General features: G+C 35.2%; 1 pseudogene; it reads left to right on the plus strand.

The window, feature by feature from the left end:
- The first annotated feature begins 252 nt into the window (after positions 1-252).
- On the plus strand, positions 253-370 carry LOC129901806 (5S ribosomal RNA; annotated as a pseudogene).
- Positions 371-21045: the final 20675 nt, after the last annotated feature.

Below are 21045 nucleotides of genomic sequence, written 5' to 3' on the forward strand. Positions count from 1 at the left end.
GTAAGTAACCCACAGTAAAAATCATGAAAAAGATTAAGAAGTGTTATACTATGGGGTAGAATGCGAACAGAATATAATGTGAATATAATGATGATAGTTATGAAAATAAGTAAAGCCTTGTGAGGAAGTGGCTAAAGATAGCATGTGATCCGTGTAATAAGAATATAGGGGTAACTTGGGCGGTGCAGCTTGGTCTACTGGATCAGCTGTTGGGTCATTGCCTTCTTCGGTAGATATGCGCCCCACGGGGGAGAGTGCGATCATACCAGCACTAACGTACCGGATCCCATCAATACTCCAAAGTTAAGCATGCTTAGGCAAGAGTAATATTAGGATGGGTGACCCCCTAGGAAGCCTTGTGTGGCTGTGATATGAGATGATATGCATGTATATAAACACGTTGGCCATGCATGGCATTATTGACATAAAGAAGTATTGTGGATACGTAACTCCACCGTGAAAGATGATAAGACCCTTTGAGATAGGGGATGTAGCTTTGCAAAATAACTAGTGCATTGTGAATTCATTAAAGGGACAAGTGGAAACCACTGGTATAAGGCTAGGACTATGACAAATCTTGGGACACCGAGCATCGGAAGGTAAGTACCGCCTATTTGAGAATTGGAAACGACTATAAGCCCTAGCTAGTTGTTGATCAAAATAAATAGAAAGTGGCTTCGAATAAATTGCTACGTGACTCTAGTACCCATAATTAGACTTGATTAGCACCTCATGATTGTGTTAAGTTGTCGTACCTAGGCAACCAAAGGTATGGAAGATATAAAGGAAGGCATAGATATGGTGCAGTATACCGAATGTGTTGGAAAAGAATCATACGTATTGGAAAATTAGAAATAAAGGCGTAAGGTAGAACGCAACAGATAGTGACATGGGTACACCCTAAAAGGGGGAAGTGGCTTCAAGTAAGATCCCATACTGGCACGAGTTAATAAGATCTAAAGGCCAGCAATAAACGGATAGAAGCCATGATACCGGAGACAGTGCGGAGAATTAATAGTAAGGACTTGAATAGTATGACATCAAAGAATAGGTGCATACAAAGGGGATGAATACAACAAGAGAATTACGATGAGTACTTAAACATACTGTAGGGAATAGCCAGGCTATACTCGACTGAAGGTAAGATGTTGGTAACAATGTTACTGACTACTAATATTGTGGTGTAAAAGTAGCAAAACAAGGAAAGGATGTGAGATCTCTCCTATACTGGAATATGAGGAAACTCAAGGGTAAGTAGAGGAAGGAAGTAAGAAAAGATACAGGTTTACGTACAGACTAGTATGGTGATTCTAAAGCATCTTTCAGGCTACTTTAAGCTCCTACACATGTTCGTGTAAAGGGTGCAGTATGATGTGTGGTAAAGGAACTGTAAAGAAGTAATGGAAAAGAAATATCACCTATTCCCTATGCCTACAGGTAATCTACCTTCTTAAATAGACCATATGAATTGACACAAGGCCTATGAACGGCAGCCAATACAGAAGAATCCTGAAGCACTCGTAAGACCTTATGAGGCTAGTTAACATTCGGGGACGAATGTTCTAAAGGGGGGAAGGATGTTACACCCCGTACTTTGGTACCTTAGAATGCTTTTTAAGCTTCTCAAGTTTCTAGGAAGGCTCTTAAGTTTCTTAAAAGTTGTTATGTGAGTCGGATAGTTAATAATGCTATCAAATAACTCCAAGGAAAGGGGAACGAAATGTTTTATAATAAGAAAGATTGGAAATAGGGTTATAAAAATTCGAAAGGAGTTGTAGGCCTAGAAATGAGTCGTAGGACTCGATTGATTCGCATAAGCTACCAACTTGGAGGTCTTACATACTTAAGCTACTCGAGTGCGTATTGAGACTAAGTAGCAAGGAATGCATAGGCTCTTAAAGTGCGACGAAATTATGAACCCGCGGAAGAGAAATAAGGAAACGACACACCTACTTGAAGCAAGTAGGTGACTCACCTACTTGACACATGGCAGCACGTGATAGGTACACATGTCAGTACATGAAAGTGACACGTGGAAGCAGGTGACACACCATGGGGTGGACCCCCACCTGCCATGTGGCAACCATGGATTGGTTGCATAATTGAGGTGGATGCCTAAGGGTGTGATACGTGTCACCCTTAGGGGATGACACGTGTCACTCTCCAAAAAGATATATATCTATGTATGTATGACTATTATGTCATTTTTAGCCAAAGAATTGAAGGAAAATAGAGAGAAAAACGTGGAGAAGAAAGCAAAGGCAGCCATGGTTTGGAGAAACACTAAGTTGGTAATACAAGTATAACTCCTTGTGTAAGACTTATTTTTGAGTGATTCTAGATGTTTTGGAAAGATATTTCATAGGGATACAACTTTAATTTAGCCTCTAAAACCTAGTTTCTCTTCTCTTTGCTCGAAAAAGGGTGATGAAGTATGGGGGAGGTGCTGCCCAGATGTTATTTTGAAAATCCTACACGGACAGCTGTGGGTATATTGGGCATATCTTTTCATACAAAATTGATGTACGGGTGATTCAAAATTCTATGCAACCTTGATACACATGTCTATAACTTTAATTGAGGCCACAAATCCTGTTTCCCTCAATTACCCCTTTGAAACTAAGTGGCAATATAAGATAGTGGGTTGTCCAGATTTCACGTTTTGATAGTTTTGGCGAGTTTGACGAGTTTAACGCAAGGTAAGGCCTTTCCTTTTAAATTGGAGTTTATGATGTTGTTATAGATGGTATTATACGTTGTGTAAGTGGCTGGAAATTTGAAAATATGATAAATATGCTTGACGTCCGAAATAAACTAAATTGGAATCGCTATAGTTAAATTGTAGTCGAAATGAGACGTTGTGCGTGTGGGGGATTGTTGCAGGTGTGTGATGGTGTGTTGAAGGTACTAAAGGCATTATAAAAGAGGTGTGTGAGTTGCTGGTTGCAGCCACACAACCCTCCATTCCGCACGATTAAAGGTTTTACGAAATAAAGGCTAAAGACCCTATGTTGATATCGTAATGTTAAGTAAGTTGTTCGGAGTTTATGTTGTATCATGTTTCCATGTTTTATATATATATGAGCTGATGGTTATGTTTTTGGTTGGATGTAGGTATTAAGTACATAATTGGGAATTTGGATAGGGCACGTTATAGGGGAGATGCTGCCCGAATTCCGTTAACTTCTTAACTAGTTAATAGACTAATCGAGACTAGTCGAGAAAGGTGAATAAGGAATTGGTTCCTATGGGGAATTGGTTGTGAATTTAGAAACTGGAAAGTTAAAGGTTACTAATATTAGTATTGCCTTTGTGTTAAATAGGTGCAGAGAACGACGAGACAAGCCAGATTAAAAGCAATTGATAAGAGGTGTGTAGAGCCTACTCTTTCTCTTCTTTTGGTATGTCTTCAAGTTAAGTAATGAATGGTGTGAGCTTGAGGGTAAATCTACTCATAGATGCCAAGCGTAATTCACGACCCTTATTTACTTCTTCATGAAAGCACTCCTACAGTAATTGAACTAAGGCTTCTCAAGCTTCCTTACGTTAGGAAGTGATGGGTAGGTAAAGCTATCCTTCCTTTCTCGTGAGACGTATTTGGCATGGGAATGAGGTTATGATGCCATGGTTGTTCACCGATCCCCATGATTGGCCGAGTAAGAAATATGACAATGATGACCACATAAAGGAAAGTACAGACTGTGTAGAATTCATTCTCTTTCTTCTTTTGGCATATCTTAGCGACAAGTTAAACATGATACGATCTCTGAGATAATGATCTAGCTTGCATATGGTTACTTACTACTCTGCTTGTGCATATGGTTTACATATCTTTACCGAGTCCCATAGAGGACCGGGTACGACCAAAGTCCCAAAAAGTGGCCGGGTATGATATAAGATGATATAAATATTCACCGAGTCCCAAAAAAGGTCGGGTATGACCGAGCCCCACTAAGGGTCGGGTATGCTATGTAAATGCAATGATAAGACAACCTGATTGCAGACCGAGTCTTATTAAAGGTCCGGTTATGGTATATTTATGCATATGATGACATAAAGATAAATTTGTAACACCGAGTCCCATAACGGGCCAGGTGTGGAACATCATACTAAGATACATGACCTCATTTTAGAAGGTGCAGGTAATGTGATTTATTAATTATTGTACTTGTTCTCTGCATCCCCATATAAACTATACTTTCCTTGTGGTATTTTATGCTTTACATACTCAGTACACATATCGTACTGACCCCCTCTTCTTGGGGGGCTGCGTTTCATGCCCGCAGGTACAAATATTCATTTCAGAGATCCGCCAACCTAGGGTTCCACCTAGCAAGTTTGGGAAAAGTTCCATTCTATCGGAGCCTAGCTTTTGGGTACTAAACCTCTGCTGTATGTTTTCGTTTATTCAGGGGTACGGGGGGGCCCTGTCCCGCCATATATTGTCACTAATACTCTTAGAGGTCTGTAGATACGTGTGTGGGTTGTGTGTATATATGTGTGTTCAATTGTGCCTGTATGACTTATATTTTAGGGCGACCTTTGTCGAAGCAGCCTTGTCGGCTCGCATGTGTATTTATAATGGGACGACCCCACAAGCTACGATAGCCTCGCTGTCTTATAAGTTATGTTACCTATTGAGACGTTGTGACTCAAACAGGCGACAGGTTTACTTGCGGTTACCAGGAGTATATGTGGGTGTCTAGCTCGGACACCCAGTCGCGGCCTACGGGGTTGGGTCGTGACAGAGTATAATCACAATGTATAAATTATGGAGGTAATATTCAACTCAACATGTAGTACAAGGTTCAAAGTTCTCAAAACTTAACCTAAGCATGATATTCACCCTCACTAGACAGTAATGGGAAGAAAATACATCAAATTAAGTATTTACCCCTTTCTCAAAAATATATCAATAATAAGACATGCTCAGAATCGCCAACTCTACCCCTTAGACGGGCATTACAATTCAAATAACTTCTCTATAGTTCCACTCAGTTAAGTAATAGATTATATAGTCTTAATCACAAATAAAATATCACACAAGGCCCCCATACAGGCTACATAGCACGTATAAGCCCCCACATGGGCATCACAAAGTTAATTATCAGTCCAAAACTATAATATGACCTCGTCCCAAAGTTTAAAGCATAGAATTTGACTAATTACCCCAATTGAACCCAAGAAGGTTAGTCAAACCTACCCGATAGCCGAAATCGCACTTGAATACCTCCACTTGATGATCAACTCTCGATTTCAATGCCCAGAATGACAACCCACTATCAAGAATGAAATATACACATTATAAGGATTCTAATGACACCCATATTGATAAGTTTTTGGAAATAGGGGTAAAATAGTCCAAAAATTAATTAATCAATTTTTAAAAAGGGTCAAATCTGGAATTTTATTGAAAAGTCATGTTCTACTCATAATAAAAAAACTCATGGTTGAAAACCCAATAAAAATAGAGTTCAAAATGAGTTAGAAATCAATGAAACCGAATTGAAATTTATGAACTAAAAACCCCAACAATTCTCACTTAAAAAAATTCAAGGATTTAAGAGAGGAAATTCATAGGTAAATGATGGGGAAATGAAAAAGGATATTACCCACATAAAAACCTTCAAGAACTTGACCCAAATTCGCAAAAATGGTTGTTTTTCAGAAATGGGACTATTTTCACGACTTAACACTATTCAGGTCAGTTTTACACATCGCCATTGCGAGTCATTGAACGTTGCGATAGCGAAGCACAAGGAAATTTCCATTCATGATTAGGAGACCCCCCCTCGAGATCGTGGAACTATTTTCACGACTTGAAACTATTCAGGTCATTTTTACACATCACGACCGCGAGTCATTAAACCTCGCGATCACAAAGCACAAGGAGATTCCCCTTCGTGATTGCGGAGATACCCCCTCGTGATCGTGAAGCAAACTGCAAAAGAAGACTCTTTATGATTGCGTGAACACACGTCTCGATCGCGATGCAAGAAATGTGCTGCACCAAAATGCAGAACCTGCAGTTTTTGGCCAAGTCTAAAATGCTCTTGGTTGGACTCTTGAAAATCATTTGGAATCCCATACTCACAAACCATTTATGCACTCATACTAAATTCGATATTTCGGACTCAATGGAACTATCGAAATTTAAAATCGAGGTCTCGTTCACCTGAAATCCATTAAGTCACAACTAAACTAGTTTCGACACTTGAAATACCCAAAATACTCTTGAAAGCTCAAAATTACAACAAAACCATTTCTAGTGGTAGAATCACCCCCCACCCCGAAATCCATTGAAATCATCAGCAATCCAATCTGAGTCTACAAACTCAATTTGTTGACCAAAGTCAAACTTAACTTTTTTAAAACTAACTTTTCAACTTAACACCTCAAATTCATGTATCAACCCCAAATTTGTTTTCGATGACTCTCCTAGACCAATTTCCACATTCTGGAGCTGATACAACTAGAAGAATCCTGTTCCGACACCCATAGCTCCATTTTGGTACCGAAAATTACTTTTTCACAACTTAACTCTATAGAACTCAAGAACTTACCCATTTCACTATCTATTAAGGCTTTAACACATTCAACCACAAAACTGAACAAATGATACTCAGGGGCACTAATGATAAGGGTAAAATGGTAATTTCATATAGATTTTTGAAAATGACCCTTAAGGTCATTACAATCGAATTCAAAGTAAACTAAGCAACAAAAATAGAAGAAATTGCTTATTGTTACTTAATTTGAAGAATTAAAGAGATGATTTGATGTTTAAAACCTAGTTAATAAGTAATTAAATATGTTAATTAATTGTTAAATAATTCAGAAATAGAAGAAAAATGAGTGTAGAAGAAGATGAAGTGAGTTCGAACACTAGAATTTTTCTTGAAGCTTTAAAGAAGTTCATCACTAGAAAGACTTTGATTTGATGATTAAAACTAGTTAACAAGTAATTACAAATGTTAATTAATTGTTGAATAGTTGATAAATCGAAGGGCAAAATTTAGAAGAAGAAGAAGAAGAAGAAGCGAATTGGGACACTAGAAAATTTTTTAGGTCCCAAAAACTTTCCATACTTAGAATATTTTGAGGCTGAAACCAAAATCATGCTCTCTGAATTGGAGTCAGCTACTGATGTGGCCAGCTGTGTTGGCAGTGGACTGTTGATGTGGCAGTCCACGTGGAAATTATTTTTTAATTTTTTTTGAAATTCAATATTTTATTTTATTTTAAATTTTCACTAGTGGACCAATAAACAACTTGACCAACTTTGACTTGGTAAAATTGGATCAAATGTACTTTCTTTCTTTTTCTACTTCAACAACTTGAAGATCACCAAGAACACCTATAACACTAAGAACACACACCGATTGTCAACATAGTCAAATCAATTCGGAATTAGCTCAAAATTTCGGATTAGCTTCCTATCATCTTGGGGAACAAACTTCAATGGTTATTAACCTCCAATTCCCTCTCAAACAAAAGACTCACTTTCGAAATTTGAAAATTTTCAACCTCAAAACTCTTCAATGGTAACTTCACTTCTACAACTCCAAATTAAACAAAATTTGAAATGTAGACTAACAATACACTAAGGAACAAGGATATAGTGTCAAAAGCAACAAATCAAAAAAGAAAGTTTTGGTTTTTTTGGTCAAACTTTTGGAGTTCTTTTTAATTTTTTTATGAGCCTAGGATTGAGAACCGTGAATACAAATCTCTAGCCTATGCTTTGATACCAAATGATAACAATCCTAGTCTAAAACTAGAATCTAAATGCGGAAAATTGAAATAAATAAAAGGATATGTGGAACTCTCAAAATCTAATCGAATTTATGAGCAACAAAGGACTTTATACCTTCACCTCTCAATTAAATCCGATCAAATAACAATAACCCAAACTCAATCAAAAATATGAAAACCAAAATGAATGCATAGAGAGGGTAACTCGATGATTGATTAAGCTAGAAGAAGTTAACACAAACAATATCGGAAATTCACCCTAACCACTCAACTACAATTACCAACTAAGAACTACACTAATACTAGGCTTCACCTAGAAACTAAAAACTTCAAAGCTTTCAAATATTGATTTCAACATAATCTAAGTCTTCCAAAATGACAAGAGACTACTATATATACTAAGAAATAAGAAGACACTTTCTTTAATTTTACCCTTAATGAGATAAGGGCCTTCTTTGATTGTCTTCTTTTTGTGAATTCTTGAATTTATAAGATGGCCACTTGTACACATAGACTCTTTTTTCTTTCTCTTAACTTTGTTGGACCTTCTACATAATTTATGACTTTATTTGGTGTCCATCAAACTCTTCTAAAGCTTCTATGTGAACAATGTTATCCATGGATTTATCAATCACACACCTCCCACTCATGGCTAGAGTTGAGCTTTACTTTCTTATAGTTGGTGAGTCCTCATGCTTGGAGGACAAGACTTTCATCTTTTATCATTCTTATGAAGTTATATGTTGTCATGGGTGATCTAGGAGCTTTTCTTATGCTCCCATCTATTTTAGTAGATGCATGTTGGATGTCATGGAGTTTATGTTGTCTTTTCATTTTGAGGTTGACTTTTCATGTTGGCACTTTATTTCTTCATCTATAACTTAGATTTATTGCTTTACTTACATTATGAATGCTCATGAATGATATTCTAAGAGGCTTGGTTGGTGTCCCTCGGGATTCTAAATGTCGTGTTGCACTTAGGCTCTAGCTTGGGTCATGATAAAAATCTATTGTCATAATCCAAGTCCATTAGAAGGACAAATTGTTGGATAAATCTACATGGGAATGATATGAAGACTTGTAGCAATTCAATGATAAGATTTGAGATTTTTTGCAATAGAAATGCATCGTGGTTTTTGCAACATAAGGTTGGGGAGAGTGTGACAACCTTCCACATCATCATGATACATAAGTGCTACATAAGTGCCACATGGAATAAAGTTTTCCATATGGAAGGATTACATAGGAAGAAGGGTAGTCCTTGGTTGAAGATTCTAGATATATGTGGAGAATTCCCATTAAAGATCTTAGAATTCCATGTATTTATATAGAAGGTCCTTGTAAGATTCTAGGATTATAGAGAATTCTAGAGAAGGGACTTATTGATAAAAATTGAGGGACTTGATTAATAATTATTATTTACATATTAGCCCCTAATTAGGTAATATAAATAGACGGGCAAAAATTTGTAAAATTATCAAATAAAATAAAAGTTCTCTAAAATACAATCTTTCCTAGCAATCCTCTTGTTTTCTCTCTTACATTTTCTTACTGATTCCTAGAGTCTTGGCCTGACTTGGCATAGCAAGACTATGAGCAAGTTTTTCAAGAATGTTGGCAAGTTATCAAATGCCACATGTGTGATAAGTAGAAGACTAAGGATGTGACATTACGCCAAAGTCATTGAAATTTGCCATATCAAACAACCCGTGCACAAATCTTTGCAATAGAGAATATATTACTTCTCTCTATCACAATTAACAAATATCCAAATTACTATTCTATCCTTAACCTTCCTCTCTACACTCAAAATGCACAACTCAACAGGACCAATTTCATGCATGTGTCGAATCTCTTAGACCAGAACTACAACTTGTACCGATTTGCATTTGAAGCTTTTGGGTTTGTACTCACAACTTGATTTGTTCTTTCGATCCTTACTCAGAAAATCCTTTTTGATAACGCATTGAAAAATATAAAGAAATGGAGGATAACTTTTTGGATTTTGCGTTTGTACTATTACTCTGTGTGTTAGTTTATTAAAGATTATGAAAGTTGCTGTTTGAGGTGTTAGAATGAAAAATATAGAAAAGTGATTCATGCACTGCCAATTGTGGACACATCTTTGCCAAATGAGATGGCGGAGAAGGGTAAGTATAAATTCTATGGATTTTCATTTTTTGGTGAATCTTTGTGGACACTTTTGTGGTGAGGAAGACTAATAAGAATAACATTTGACCCTTTTGTCATTAGTCTTTTTTCAGCACTTCCAAGATGGTCAACATTATATTCATTACTTTTCCTCGCCCCAAAAGAGGACCACAAAGTTTCACCCAAAAAAGAGAATCCAAAGCAATATAACTCACCCTTCCCAGCTACCTCAGGTGGCATAGGCGAGTCCACAAATAGCAATGCGTGAATCTCTCTTCTACATTTTTCATTTTGACACCTCAAACAACAAACTATATCATATTTAATAAATTTATATACTCAGTACCAGTACGGACATATAGTCAAAAAAGTATTCCTCTTTTTTCCTTAATTTTTAACCCGTGATCGAAAAGGGTCTTTTGAGTCGGGCTCAAAAGAATAGAACAATCTGTTACTACAAACCCAAAAGCCTCAAATGCAATTGGGTACAACTGGTATTTGAGTTTAAGAGATTTGATTTGTGCATGAAGTTGGTCCTGATGAGTTGTTGGTTTTGAGTGTTGAGATAAAGGATATAATAGTAATTTGGGTCTTTGATAATAGTGCAAGAGATAAGTAATACATTAGGTATAGCATGGATTTTTGAAGGGATTGTTTGATTTGGTTCCATCTCATTGACTCTAAGGGCGTAATTGCAACAATTTCCAAAGTTTCATTGTTGAAAAAATAATTTAAATGCCATGAGATAATTTTGAAATTTTAAATGATCAATTTTGTTTGCTACGTATCGCCAAAGCGACATTGAAGAAGACAAAGATAGAAGGAGCTAAAATGGAGTTCTTAGAAATGGATGATTTCAATCATGTGATTTTTCGTAACGAATTTATGTTGTATATATACACAAGAAAAAATATCAAATTCAGTAAATCATTTATTACAATATCTTATTAGTTGATAAATTGAAATCTTTAACAATTTTAGTTATTTAAAATTGGACATTATGTAATTGCGAAGGAAATATTCAGGATAGAAACATAAATTTTGAAATTTGAGAGTTTTATTTATTGGATTACTTATTTAGTATTTTGAAATGTTCAAATTAGGACATTATGCAATTGGGAGGATATCATATAGGGACATAGATATTATTTAGGTACATAATTGTGAATCGATATCGTTCAATTATACATGTAAGATTTAACATATAGACGATCATGTGCAATACACACGGAATGAATGAATATAAATTCACCTTATAATATGTTCTATTTCACTAGAGATTCGTACATTGATACAATTTATGCATATAAGTAAATTGGTATGGGGGAGGAGTTTTGAGTAAAAATTTGATCACATATTAATTCGTTCGCAACAAATTTACAATCGCAAAAGCTAAAATAGGGATTTGTCACAAGTAACTGGATACTCTAAAGATTGTGCTTGAATGGATAATCATTTTTCTAATTGCTAAAATTTGTCGTGTTAATGGGTAAGCTATATTCATGAAAATGAAAACTTTTTATTAATCATCCATCAAAAATCATGTGGGTTTTATAAAACCCCAACACGTATAACATTAAAATTCAATCTAAGACTTTAATTCAGCAAAACTATTTCAAGCTTCTATTGTAAAACGTACTAGTTTGAGTCATTAGCAACTATCTCTTCCACTCTAATGGTCTTTCATAAGAAACATTAACAATATAAACTAAATAAGAGTTTTCAGCCTCAAATAAGTTAAAACATAAAGAGTTAGTTGAACCTACATCAAATCAATTATTCAATTAATCAATTAAGCAAGACTCAAATATAAATTAAGCATCCATTACAATTGCATTACCTCTAATAATAGGGAGATTAGTTACCTGTAATCTAAGGTAAAAGGGATTTACCAAAGTCATCACTCGTAGAAGCTAAATGGTTAAAAAAATCCTAATAAATATATTCCAAACATCTTCAAGCTCAATCTAATGACACTGTAAGTCATTTTTGGTAATTTTTATAAAATGACCATTTTACCTCTCCTTATAAGTACCTCGTATCATTTTTTATTAGTACTAGATGTGAGTTTTGGGTAATTCTATGAAAAATATGAGTTTTGGAAAGTTTTGAGTTTAAAAGGCTTTAGGTGTTCAAAAGTGTTATTTAGGAACAACTAGAGCTACGGGCCTCGGAATAAAATTTTCATCAATTCCAACAGCTCCAGAATATGGAAATTGGTCTAGGAGAGATTACGGGATCAGTTTTGAAGTTGCAACGAAGATTTGGGGTCTTGAGTTGGGAATTTGAGGTATTTTAGGCTAAGTTTAACTTTAGTCAACTTTTGGAGTTCTGATGCTTGAAATGGAATTCCGAAGACTCCATTGAATTCAGAGGATGATTTTTGATCTAGAATAAGTGTTGGTTTAATTTTTAGTGGTCTTGAGCTCATTTTGATTTAGTTGCGACTTGTTGAGTTCCAGGTCAAGAAGACCTCGAATCTGAATTATAATAGTTCCATCAGCTCTAGAATGGTCAAATTAGTGTAGTAGGATTGTCGGCATGAGTATCGAGATAATCTATACAAGTTTGGGGCCATTTGGTGCTTAGCCTATAGTTGACTTTGTTCAACATTCTTGGAAAATGCACATGGATAAAAATTATGACAGTGCAGTTAGTTTCGTAATGTCGATTTTGGTCTTGAACAACCCTTCAATTATTTTTCGATGCTTCTAGTCTAATCTCGAGGCCCATTGTAGAACTTGGCTTAAAATGACACTTGGGTGTGGGACCACTTTTTAGTAAAATCACCTCATATGATAATTTCAAATGCGCCATTAAGTCCGAAATATCGAATTTAGTGGGATAGCATATCCAGTTTATTTTTATCGGGTTCCAAAAGAATCCCTAGAACCCTGTTGGAGATTCTGAACTGTGCCAAATATAGGTCGGAAAAGGGCCAAAATTACCCCTTAACTATAGGAAAAGGTTTTAAAATACCCTCCATCTACCTTCTAGTCTAAAAATACCCTTACACTCATCTTTTTGGTCTAAAAATATCCTTCCATCCACCTTTTTGACTAACTTTAACCTTTGAAACTAACAACCCTCTTTTTTTTTTTTAAAAAGTATTTATCAAGTGTCATTTTCTTATTGAATGAAATAAAAAACCCGCCTCCACTAATATTTTTTATAATTTATCTATACCAAAAAAATATCTTTGCAAGACCCCAATTTTTAAAATAAATATAATACTTTTTTATATCTATAGCTTTTTTTTTCTTATTTTTTTATAAGGTTTCTTTTGGGATCATGAAGAGGGATATTGTTTTGATTTGGATAAATTATGGAAAAAAAATATAAATTTTTTCTTTTATTTTCTGTATTTTTTTTTTAAAATTTATTTTTTATGGTCATCAAACTTGTATATTGTTTTGGTTTGGATAAATTATGACTTTTTTTTTGAAAAAACTTATTTAAAAAAATCTTTTAGTTATACGTATTATTATAAGATAGTTTTATAATAACTATCTAAAACTATGTTGTAATAGAAAAAAAATTATTTATTTTTAACTATCTTGTAATAACTAATTTAGTTTAAAATAGTTTTTACTATCTTGTAATAACTAAAAATTAATTTAGTTAGGAGTATAACTAATTTTTTTAGTTATTTTATTTATACGTATTGTAAAAAATTAATATTATTAAACATTACAAAAAAAATCAAGCAAGAACTATAAAAAAATCTACTCATTTTTTTCCTGGTTGACAGGATAAAAAAATTCTAGTCTTGTTTATCAATGTAGCTTTTTTTTAAAAACAATTGGAGGAGGGGGGCAGGGGGTCTTTAAGAGGTATATTATTTTTGGCTTAGATAAATTATGAAAAATATTAGTGGATGTGGGATTTTTATTTTATCCAATAAGAACATGACACATGATAAATATATGTAAAAAATAAAAAATATAAAGAGGGTTGCTAGTTTCAAGGGTTAAAGTTAGCCAAAAATAATAGATGAAAGGGTATTTTTAGACCAAAAAGTTGAGTAGAAGGATATTTTTAAACCAAAAGGTAGATGAAGGATATTTTAAAACCTTTTTCTATAGTTGGAGGGTATTTTTGGCCCTTTTTCTGAATATAGGTGGCACCAGCACTTTTTTGGCACTTTTCTCTCAACTTTAAACCCTGATTTCTTGAGCTTTTTAAAATTTGGTGATTCAAGAGGTTGTCATCAAGAGAATTTCATGGAGAGTCCATTGGTGAGCTCAGAATCTTGATTAGAAGCTTTTTATGAAGTAAAATCCGCGACTTTAGTTGTTGCCTTGACCATTTTTGAATTCAAGTTTCAATAAACTTTTGAAGATGATTTCTTGGTAATTTTATGTCTGAATTCAATGATTCAAACCTCTAAATTGTGTGGTTTTTTCGTAGGAATTTAGTGGTGTGATCCAAAAGTGATGGGTAGGCTTTGTTTTAGGTAAGATTCGTGTTATAGTGCGGCCCTTCCTATTTTTGGATTATATTTTTGGTGAATTTTGAGATTTTCTGATCTTGGGCATTTTGGGTCCATTTTCAGCGATTGTTGAGGTGAAATTCTGGTGTTTTTCATAAGGATATTTGTGGTGTAATTGGTTTTGGCTGTTGACGCTTTATTTTGGTAAGTTTTCTCACTTTTAGTTGTTGCCCATGTCTTTAATGGTGGTCAAAATATGATTTTTGTGCATGTGCGTACTTTGGCTCTATTGAGTACCAAATTGTACCCCTTTTGAAGCACAAGTTAGGGGTGGCATAGAGGATCCTTGTACGGAGTTAATTCCATAATTTTCGATGCGGTCCCCACATTCCTATTTTTGACCTTATTTTGGGTCCATTTTTGAAAAATGTAATTTTGGTGTTGTTAGCTCCATAATTTGATTGAGAATTCATATTTGATTAGATTCTTATGAATTGGAGAGCCGAACTAAGGGAAAGATTCAAGTTTCGGAGTTGTGAGGTGCGATATTGGCAAACAAATTTTTAAAACCCCGTAAATCTTGCAGATTACTTGAATTTACTTTCATATATGTGTTGGGGTAAAATGAGAATAACGTTTGGAATTATAATCAAGTGTATCATTCCTAATGAAAGATCGGAGTAGTAAAAGAATTATGCGTGATGTGGTGTTGATCGAAATTGTGACCTTTTGACTTAAACTTGAAGAAATGATATCATAGCCCAAAATGTGATTATGAATTGATGAACTTGTCATTTTCTCATGGTTGATTATGGAAAATTGACTTGGATATACTTGGACACCGATTGATTCTAAATGTGATAAAATGGGTATTGAAATAGAGACTTGATGACTTATAATGATGTGAATGATGTAATTGTTGATGGTGATATACTCTAAATAGTGATAAATGGATACTTGATGACTATTATTAAAGTGAATGATGGACTTCTTGATGTTGATATACTATTGATATTGTGATTTTGAATGTGTTATTCCTCTCATTACATTCTTCTCATTATATTCCTCTCACTAAGTATTTGTGTTTGTTTGCTTGCACCTAGGATGTGCTTATGTTGTGATGATGAGAGGAAAGAGGGATTGGGCCACACTTCTATGGTAGATTTGTAAATATTGACATGAAATAGGAAATGGGCCACACGTCCATGGCGGAATCATATATATTGAGATGAAATAGGGAATGGGCCACGTGTCTGTGGCGGGAAATTATTGTGAGAAACATGGAATAAGATACATGGTCCTTGTGAGGCCCCCATGAGTTTCAGTATGTTATACAACGAATATGTATCAATAGGATAGACATGCATCATCATTCGTGACATCGCATTGCATTGCATCTTATCTGTCATCATGACATTGTGTATACCTTTATGTCCTGATATTAATTATTTGAGGCTGATATGACTTATTTGAAGTTGATGATGAGTATTGATGATGTATTTGTGATATGAACAGTGTAGCATAGATTAGGATGATTTTTTTGTGCAGGTCGTAGTCTGAGGAGGTTTAGTTGGGATGAAAGGAGTTTTACTATCTACTAGATTTATCTGGTTTTCTTAGTTTGCTTTTTGAGTACTGTATTGTTTGGTACTCACTCCCTGCTTCTACATTTGTGTAGGTTCTGAGCTTGGACCATGAGTATTTACTTTTCGGATTATCTGAGTCTTCCAGAGAGATTGAGAGAGGTAGCTATTGATATCCCGCGAACTCTCTTATTCTTGTATTTTATGTTTTGCTCTATTTGAGAGCCAAGGACATACTCAAAATTTGTATTTACATTTTTGTTGTGTTTTAGTGACTTGTATATGTGACTACCAATCTTGGGGTATTTAAGTTTGAAAGACTTCCGCTTTTGTTTATTATGTACCTATTTAAATTGCTTCCGCTTAAAGTTTCATAAAAGTTTAGATTTTAGACTGACTTGTCTGGTGGGAAAGGACAAATGCCATCACACCTGGATTTAGGTTGTGACAAAATGGTATTAGTGCCCCAGGTTCATATGTCTCACATTTGCAAAGCAAGTATAAGTAGAGTCTTGAGGATCGGTACGTATACGTCTGTACTTATCTTTGGGAGGCTATGAAGACTATTAGGAAAGATCTTTACTTCTTGATTCTCTATTGTGCGTCCTTGGTCTTATTATAATTTCTACTGCTTCACTCCGTCCTCTCACTTATAGTGATGGCTTGTGCTTGTTCCTGTATACGTGCATTTGTGATGTCATTGCTTGGTTTCAGTGTTGGATTTGGTATTGAGGCAGACATGATATATTTACAGTAAGGATGTGCGGTCAGAACTGGAATGCTTTGAGATAAAAAGGGGGGTTCAAGGTTGTGGTTTAGTGATACAATTTGAGGATATGGTATTTAAGGATGAGCAACAGTTGAGAGTCTTCATGAACGTTTTTCCCTTTCGGACAATTATTCAACAATGAAAATAGCGTTTATGTGACTTATAAGATATCGAAAGTTGTTTAATAATTAAGAATGGTATAATGAAGGGAGTGACTATGTTATGAGTATTGTGACCTTGGAGACTACAGTCGGTGAAGTTTGTTAAAAAGAATTGGGTTGTGTTGGGTATTAAGATGATGACGTTCTACTAATCGAGATAAGAATTTCTACGATGGTTTTATAGGATTGATGTATATCATAAAGGGTCATAGTGCATATCACTTTCAGCTAGAATCTAAAATGCTTTGGTAATGGTTTGCAACTATTTAATGGGTATAAATGTTTGGTCTATTTGGGTACGATCTTCTCAATAGATATAATTTGATAAAGTGGTAGATCTAGTGGATGTTCACGGTGTGGTACTAGTGATACATAGAAGTGGAGACATCTAAGAACTTGGCAAGTGCTTCTCCTACTTAGGTAATGAGGTTTGATGTTGCATTTTCGATTGAGAAATCAAATGGTTGTTACTATGAATGTTTTAGTTAAGCATTATGTATTAGGAAAGTTATAGTAGTGGATCGAATGTATTGATCCTGTCTCATCTTTGTGAAAGGTATGCCACTAGGATTGACATTATTATATTAGGGACTGTTGGCTTCATGATAAGCCAATAGAAGTAGACTGATATTAAAATATTGAGTTATGGGTAATGAAAGTTCCAACAAATATACTTATGTGATAGTAGTTAGGGATGTTAGTAAGAAAGTGCGATTTAAAAATTACGTTGGTCCCTTGGATGTGGTTAGTATGATTAGGTCCAAGGTATGCTATGGATGATAGGGTTGACTTTGAGATGATACCAAGGTTACTGAACATAGTAATAACAGTTTGGGATGTTTCATGATTAGAATACATCTATATGGTAAGGTCTTTTGGTTAAAGAGACACAACATAGTAAGGATGACTTGCGGGTATCTAAGGTTGCAGTTTGGTACTATTTGACAGGTAGCATAGTTGCATGGAACGTGTATGATAAGTTGAAAAATGCTCGAGTAGAATCAAAAGGATTTCAACTTATAAAAATTTAATCGGATGTAACTTGACCCTTGGAAGGATGCAAGAGCAAAGATATTCATTTTTGGATTGTAAAGGAAAATTATTTATCTTGTGAGAGTTGATGAGTTAAAATTCAAAAAACACGTTGCTTCGGATGTCTTGCTCTGGATCATATTAATAGTGTATGGTGTGCATCAGAAGAGTTGAGTATGCTTCAAGAGTGGAGCCTATGGACATTCAGCTCTAGTGTTTTGTTTAGTTCTATAGTGATTTCGAGTTTGACGACCGACACGGTTTGGGTTCCTAATGAGGAATATGGTATGATTAATGGATAGATGCTTTGTGATTAGCTAATGTATGTGATTTCATAATATCTTTGAGGTATGGACTAATGTTGATTGATAAATGAGATTGGTTTACTTGATTTAAATATAATTCAGGTGTTGCATTGTAAGTCTACATTCATGGTAGTTTGTGTTGTCAAGGTAAGAAATGATTGATTTTGTCGATCGTTGAGCCTTTGGAATCCAATACCCTTGACTAGTTTGTTACTAGTTACAAAGTTACCATAAATCTCGACTAGTTTGTTCCTAGTTCCAAAGTTACCGAAAATTGGGCAGCATCTTCCTTATAACTTCAACATCCCCGAGATTTCACTCTAAAAAAATGTCAACAAACATACCAACAACAACAACCAGCAGCATATATATAAATAAATCACTTCAACATTACCCAATACAACTCCAAACAACTAGCTCAAAACTACTATACCAAAATAGAGTTTTTAACATTTATTTCATAAAACCTTTAACCATACTAAATGGGGGGTCATGTGGCTGCAACCAGAAGCACCCACACTATTTTTAGAACCCTTTACAAACCTGCAACACACAACCACACCAGCTACAAGCGCGGCCCACAATCACAACACCCTACGCGACTTCGATTTAGCTATGACGACTTCAATTTAGTTTGTTTCTAACGTCATGCATCCTTATGCAATTTTTCCACTTCCAACCTTATTTAAGATATGTAATATACCTCATAACATTATCATAAACTCCAATTTTAAAGTGAAAACCTTACCTTACCCGCAACTCGCCAAAACTTGCCTAGGAAGTTCCTTTAGGGCGACTAAAACTTTGTGGCTACTTGTTAACATTTTGGTGCTTCTCCAAACCATAAATTTACATTACTAACATCTTCATAAAATAGTGGTATACACTAGATAATTAATTCACGGAATGAAATTGGAGACTTATCTTTCTTTCTCATTTGTCAAACCTACTCTCTCTCTAGTTCAAGATTTTTCTTCTCTTCTTTCTTTCTCTAGAAGTCCCTTGAACTAGGAAGATAAATGACTTTCTTGTAGATAAGAATGAGTCATCACATATATATATAGGCTACTTTAGGGGGGTAACACGTGTCAACCCCTAAGTGGTGACACATGTCAAGCCCTAAGTGGTGACACGTGTCAAGCCCTCATTGGGCTAACACATACCTTCCTCCTACAATAAGATGCCACGTGGAAGGTGGGGTCCACCCACTTTCTCCATATGCTGCCATATGCCACTCTTCCTCTCTACCATATGGCACTCTCTCATGCTTCTATGTGTCACTCTCTTTTCCTCCTCGTGGGTTCGTAATTTCGTCTTACTTTACAAACCTATGTAATCCTTGCTATGTAATCTTGGAATGTAATCAAGTAGCTTAAGTATGTAAGATTTCTAAGTTGGTAGCTTACGTAGGTAAGTCGAGTCCTACGACTCATTTTTTGGTCTCCAACTTCTTTCGGATTCTTACAACGCTATTTCCAATCTTCCCTATCATGAGGTGTCATATTCTCCCTTCCTTATAGTTGTTTGATAGCGTTATGGTCTATCCGGATCCCATCATAACTTTTAAGAAGCTTTAAGAAACTTAAGAATCCTTCCAAAAACTTAAGAACCTTTCAAGATACTTAAGAAGCTTAAGAATCTTAAGAACCTTCCAAGGTACAAAAGTACGAGGTATAACACCATTATACCGAAGCCTAAACTATTGGTATTGCTCTTTTGATGTATATATTCATTTATTCAGGGGTACGATGGGGGCCCTATCACGCCATATGATACTGTTGATACTCTTAGAGGTCTGTAGACATGTGTATGTAGGTTGTATATAAGTTTTATTCAGCTATGTCTATATGATGTGTTGTAAATATTAACATGAAATGGAAGCCTTGTCGGCTTTGATGTCCCTTCATGAGATGATTAGTGACAACTCCTCAGTGGACAAATGATAGAAATGTATTTATATGATGATGTCATGACACATTGGAGTTCTTATGTATGTTATCATATTGTTTGTAGTTTGGTTTGACGACATCTGATAGGTATGTACACAGAGGGTCCAGGTCGGACCCCAGTGGCAGCCTAGGGGTTGGGTTATGACATAATAGTATAAGGAAAGCTCTCAGTTATCCTATAATCCCCGAAATAGGACTTAAACATGAATTATAAACACTTATGCATGATTCAATAGCTATCCAACTCAAATTCCAACTAATCAACATGCAATAACATTCTCAAGCTCAATCTAAAGGAAAGAAAGTCATAGCCTACCTGTAGTCCGAAAACGCGCGCTCCATACTACTCTTTGGAGATTTTCACTTTTGAACGGCCTCAAATTGCTGCTACTCTATCAAAAATAGAATCACAATATCATTACGGCCGTTTAGACACTAATGATACAAAAAATAGAGACAATAATTTTGTAGTCAAAAAGGGGAAGCTGGGACCCATTTTGATAATTCTAGAATTGACTCGATCAAGACGTACTAAAACTACCCCGAACTTATGTTCCAAAATTGAACATAATTCAAGGCTTGGAACAACCCAAACAAGCACATGCAATAATTTCACAAATTTATCACTATTAAAGAGACATGGAAGCATCGATAACAAATAAATTACAAGAAATAAGGGCCCAACTGCTGAAACCAACCACACCACAATGATCGTCATGAAAAGCCGCACAAATATAGGCTTCTGAATCACTAAATTTGGACCTAAAATGGCTAAGAAATAACCTTCAAAAATTTCCCAAAAGGTTGAGCTCGATAATGAGCTATGACAGCAGCTAAAATATAATTCCTACCTCCAACGAAGCATCAAATATGAATTTCAACCATGTCAATATGTTATCCTAGACAAA

The sequence above is a fragment of the Solanum dulcamara genome, chromosome 8 (assembly GCF_947179165.1).
Source record: "Solanum dulcamara chromosome 8, daSolDulc1.2, whole genome shotgun sequence".
Lineage (NCBI taxonomy): Eukaryota > Viridiplantae > Streptophyta > Magnoliopsida > Solanales > Solanaceae > Solanum > Solanum dulcamara.